A 6000-nucleotide genomic window follows, 5' to 3' on the forward strand; every position below is an offset into this window, starting at 1 on the left:
CTGACATTTTGCATGATGTACTCTGCACCTAAGTTAAATAAACAGGGTGACCATATACAGCCTTGGTGTACTCCTTTCCTGATTTGGAACCAGTCTTTTGTTCCACTTCCATTCTAACTGTTGCTTCTTGACCTGCATACAGGTTTTGCAGCAGGCAGGTAAGTTGGTTTGGTATTCCCATCTCTTGAAGAATTTTCCACAGTTTGTTGTGATTCACACAGTCTAAGGCTTTAGCATAGTCAATGAAGCAGAAATAGATATTTTCCCAGAATTCTCTTGCCTTTTCCATGGTCCAATGGATGTTGGCAATTTGATCTCTGGTTCCTCCACCTTTTCTAAATCCAGCTTGAACATCTGGAAGTTCTCAGTTTACGTACTGCTGAAGCTTAACTGGAAGGATTTTGAGCATTACCTTGTTAGCTCAAGTGAAATTTCACTTTGCCAAATTTGTGCAATTTGTATAATTGCAATGTGAAATGAGTGCAATTGTATAGTAGTTGGAACATTCTTTGGCATAGCCCTTCTTTGCAATTGGAATGAAAACTGACCTTTTCCAGTCCTGTGAGTTTTCCAGATTTGCTGGCATATTGAGTGCTGCACTTTAACAGCATCATCTTTCAGGATTTGAAATAGCTCAGCTGGAATTCCATCACCTCCACTAGCATTGTTCATAGTGATGGTTCCTAAGGCCCACTTGACTTCACACTTCAGGATGTCTGGCTCTAGGTGAGTGCACACCATTCTGGTTATGTAGGTAGTTAAACTCTTTTTGTACAGTTCTTCTGTGTATTCTTGCCAGCTCTTCTTAATCTCTTCTGCTTCTGTGAGGTCCATACCATTTCTGTCCTTTATTGTGCCCAACTTTGCATGAAATGTTCCCTTTGTATCTCTAATTTTCTTGAAGAGATCTCGTCTCCCCCATTCTATTGTTTTCCTGTATTTCTTTGCATTGTTCACTTAAAAAGGCTTTCTCACTTATCCCTGCTATTCTTTGGAACTCTGCATTCAGATGGGTTTATCTTTCCTTTTCTCTTTTGCCTTTTCACTTCTCTTCTTTACTCAGTTATTTATAAGGCCTCCTCAGACAACCATTTTGCCTTTTTGTGTTTCTTTTTCTTGGGGATGGTTTGATCACTGCCTCCTGGACAATGTTACAAACCTCGGTCCATAGTTCATTGGCACTCTGTCTATCAGATCTAATCCTTTGAATCTATTTCTCACTTCCACTGTATAATCATAAAGGGATTTGATTTAGGTAATACCTGAATGTTCTAGTGGTTTTCCCTATTTTCTTCAATTTAAGTCTGAATGTTGCAATAAGTAGTTCATCACAGTCAGTTCCCTGTTTTGTTTTTGCTGACTGTATAGAGCTTCTCCATCTTTGGATGCAAAGAATATAATCAATCAGATTTCAGTATCGACCATATGGTGATGTCCATATGTAGAGTTGTCTCTTGTGTTGTTGCAAGAAGGTGTTTGCTGTGACCAGTACGTTCTCTTGGCAAAACTATTAACCTTTGCCCGCCTTCATTTTTCAGCCCAAGGCCAAACTTGCTTGTTACTCCAGATATCTCTTGACTTTTAATTTGCATTCCAGTCCCCTGTGATGAAAAGGACCTCCTTTTTCAGTGTTAGTTCTAGAAGGTCTTGTAGGTCTTCATAGAGCCATTTGACTTCAGCTTCTTCAGCTTTAGTGGTTGGGGCATAGACTTGGATTACTGTGATATTTAATGGTGTGCCTTGGAAATGAACTGAGATCATTCTATCATTTTTGAGATTGCACCCAAGAACTGCATTTCAGAGTCTTGTGTTGACTATGAGGGCTACTCCATTTCTTCTAAGGGATTCTTGCCCACAATAGTAGATATAATGGTCATCTGAATTAAATTTGCCCATTCCTTTCCATTTTAGTTCACTGATTCCTAAAATGTCGATGTTCAATCTTGCCATCTCCTGTTTTGACAATATTTCAACATAAATCAACATGCCTTAAAATAACTTTCGGATAACAGGACAAATCATGAGAGATATTAGAAAATATTTCAACTGCATGAAAATAAACTTACTACATGTCAAATTTATATATTTATTCAAATAAAATATGTAATATGCAATTACTATAGAATATTGCCTATTCTAGGATCTCACATAGATTTCAATAGTATGCATTCTTTTGAGAATTGCTTCTTTCACTCAGTATATTTTCGGAGATTCGTCCGTGCTACCTATTCATGAAGTCTTGATAGTATTGGTGTAAGAAGAGATATATAGATCAATGGGACAGAATACGGAGTCCAGAAAGAGTTTTTCTTGCTTTGTTTTCATGATAGTTCATTATTAATGTGTAGAAAAGCAACAGATTTCTGTATATTAATCTTGTATCCTACAACTCTATTGGACAATCATTTTTTGCTGGAAACCTCAAAATTTTCTCCATATATTACAACATCATCTGCAAATAGTAATAGGTTACTCTTTCTTGGATAACATTTATTTCTTTTTCTCATCTGACTGCTATGGCAAGGACTTGCAATGATGTGTTAAATATAAATGGTTAGAGTGGGTATCACTGTCTTGTTCCTGATTTTAGAGAAAAAGTTTCAACATTGAGTATGACGTTAGCGTGGGTCTGTCATAATGGCCTTTATTATGTTGAGATACATTCCTTTTATACCCACTTGGATGAAATTTTTTATCCTGAATGAGGTTGTCAAATTTTGTCAAATGCTTTTTCTGTGTCTATGGTGATGATTATGTGCTTTTTATCCTTCCTTTTGTTAATGTGGTATATGACATTGATTTTTTTCAAATGTTGAATCATCCTCACATCTCTGGAAGAAATCCTACCTGATCATGGTATTTAATCCTTTCTACATATTGTTGAATTTTCTTTTTTTAACTTTATTTACACATTTTCAATTAAAATAGAATAGGCATAAACCCAAGAGAGGGGAAAAAAATCAGGATGATGTACCCCTGTCATTCTGTGAGCAGGGAGGAGGCAGGAAATGGAACAGATGAGCAGAACAATGTTCTGAGACTGTCCCAGGGCAGCTAGGCTACACAACGTGTAAATGCCTCAATCAAGTCTTAGCCCACTTAATCTACATGTGAAAAAAGGAGTCAAGGTTCATCCTATTTAGTTCAAGAATTTTTACACTGAATATATAGTGCTTCATTTCTCAGAAAGTGATACTTTTATAACGAAGAAGTTCCCATTGCACAAGGACTGCTGCTGCTGCTGCTGCTAAGTCACTTCAGTCGTATCCGACTCTGTGCGACCCCATAGACGGCAGCCCACCAGGCTCCCCCATCCCTGGGATTCTCCAGGCAAGAACACTGGAGTGGGTTGCCATTTCCTTCTCCAATGTGTGAAAGTGAAAAGTGAAAGTGAAATCGCTCAGTTGTGTCCGACTCTTAGCAACCCCATAGACTGCAGCCTAGCAGTCTCCTCTGTCCATGGGATTTTCCAGGCAAGAGTACTGGAGTGGGTCGCCAGCGTCTTCTCCGTCACAAGGACTAGAAAACCTCAAATGCAAGTAGATAGCTGTGGTAGCTCAGGATGTACCGCCAGACTGTGCAGCTTGTGTACATCTCATTTGAATGCAGAACTGCATCTGGTTTTAGAAAGGCAGCAGTCACTACATCTTGGCTTTTATTCTAGATGCTTAACTTAGTTAAGGTGACAGTTCAAGTGCATTAAGTAGTTAAAATGTAATGACAATCGATACAATCTCTTACAGCTACACACATTGTCTATTAATGCTTACATGGAATGAAACCAGTATTACTTAATTGGTGCGTGACACACACAGAAATGAAGAAAACTAATTCTAAATGTACTACAGTGACACAGTAAAAATGCAAATACACCGCAGAACTAAAGTGATCCGATAGCACTGCTTGATACCCAGGGTGAAGGTGATGGGTCTAACACAGAGCTGAGCCTGTATCAGTCATCCCACTCACAAAGCTTGTGAAAAAATCAGTTTGGTTCAGTTCAATCGCTCAGTCGTGTCCGACTCTTTGCGACCCCATGGACTGCACCATGCTAGGCTTCCTTGGCCATCACCAACTCCTGGAGCTCACTCAAACTCATGTCCATCCAGTTGGTGATGCCATCCACCCATCTCATCCTCTGTAATCCCCTTCTCCTCATGTCTTGATTCTTTCCCAGCATCACGGTCTTTTCCAGTCAGTCAGTTCTTCACATCAGGTGGCCAAAGTATTGGAGCTTCAGCATCAGTCCTTCCAATTAATATTCAGGACTGAATTCCTTTAGGGTTGACTGGTTTGATCTCCTTGCAGTCGAAGGAACTCACAAGAGTCTTCTCCAATACCACAGTTCAAAAGCATCAGTTTTTCAGCACTCAGCTTTCTTTATAGTCCAACTCTCACATCCATACATGACCACTGGAAAAACCATAGCTTTGACTAGATGGACCTTTGTCGGCAAAATAATGTCTCTGCTTTTTAATATGCTGTCTAGGTTGGTCATAGTTTTCTTCCAAGGAGCAAGCATCTTTTAATTTCATGGCTGCAATCACCATCTACAGTTATTTTGGAGCCTAGTGATTTTGATCCTGCGATCAGGTTCCCAGGAAAGCATCAGGTTCCCAGGAAAGAAACTGGTCTGTGAAAGTCTTTTCAACTGTAAAACCAGGATAAGATTACAACTATCTTGATGTCTGAACAAGATACCTGATCGAACAGTAAGATTCCCAGCCCTACTGTAAGACATGAAGGTCCTCACACACCAAATGCTCACTGGCTCCTGGAAGGCTTCATGTGCATAATATAAAGGTGAGTTGCCGAAGGCTTACAGAACTTCTGGGAAGTTTCCACTGTGCCCTGAATTCTAAACCTCAGGAATGGTGTGATCCATCAAGCTTTTCATTATGCTTGGAGGAATGGTGTGATCCATCAAGTTTGTCACTATGCTTGGCACCATCTGTTTAATAATGTGTCCAAAGATAAAAGCAGACATGATTATTACAGTAACTATATTTAATTATATTTCCAGCTGTGGAGAGTACATCTGCGATTTGAGAGTCCTTCAGTCCAATGATGTTCTGTCCATTGACAGAACATTGTCCATTGTTGTGTTCTGTGAGAAGACCATTTCTAGCTGCAGAACTATCTTTCACAATGGATGTGATTTTTCCATTTTTTAAAGACAAAGTCGACGAGTACTATCCTTATTCAAGGTAATTGTCTGTTGAAAGGGCCTGTCACGAATGGTCATGATGATCTTCTCCCCAAAAGCCTGTTTGAGCACCCTGAGTGCCTGATCTGAGCTCCGGCCTGCACAGTTCTCCTTGATCTGAAGCACCTAGTTCCCAAACCACAGAGCAACAGGGAGGACCAAGACTAGGCCTGGACGAGCTGAACAAATGCACCATTGTCTATGGATTTCAGCCTGAGCCCGATTTTTTTTCTGTCCTAATCCTTACACAAGATGACTTCCCAGATTCCTTACTTAATCTCTGCTCTGCAGATTCCCATGTCACCACCAGTGACTGGAAGTTCATGCCAACCAACTGCCCATCACGTGGTGCTCCAGGAACCATGGCCCTATTTGCACGTATTTCTTCTTCATTTAAACTCAGGCCCATTACTGAGAGAACTCTGGATATAATTTAGGACAGAGATTTCCATCTGGAGAGACAGGAGCAAAGGCTTCGGATAAAATCGCTGGGTTGGCAGGGTTCGCAGAAAAGGCAGCCTGAGCCTGAATCACCTTGTCTACCTTCAGGTCTTCAGGAGACGGGTACAGAGACATTTGTGCAGGATTCTGCGAGCCTGCTGAGACCCGCTCACTGCCGCTGCCACCGCTGCTGCCAACCACTGGCTCAGACTTCTGAGACCCCCAGTTTGCTAGTATTTTCTTGAGGATTTTTGCATCTATATTCACCAGAGATATTGGTCTGTAATATTCTTTTTCTGTAGTGCCTTTGGTGTCACAGTAATGGTGGCCTCATATAATAAATCTGGAACTCT

At 40.5% G+C, this 6000-nt stretch overlaps 1 pseudogene; it reads right to left on the reverse strand.

The window, feature by feature from the left end:
* Positions 1–4858: 4858 nt before the first annotated feature.
* Positions 4859–5782, reverse strand: LOC122444317 (annotated as a pseudogene).
* Between the last annotated feature and the right edge of the window lie 218 nt (positions 5783–6000).

Source organism: Cervus canadensis, chromosome 6, assembly GCF_019320065.1.
Source record: "Cervus canadensis isolate Bull #8, Minnesota chromosome 6, ASM1932006v1, whole genome shotgun sequence".
NCBI lineage: Eukaryota > Metazoa > Chordata > Mammalia > Artiodactyla > Cervidae > Cervus > Cervus canadensis.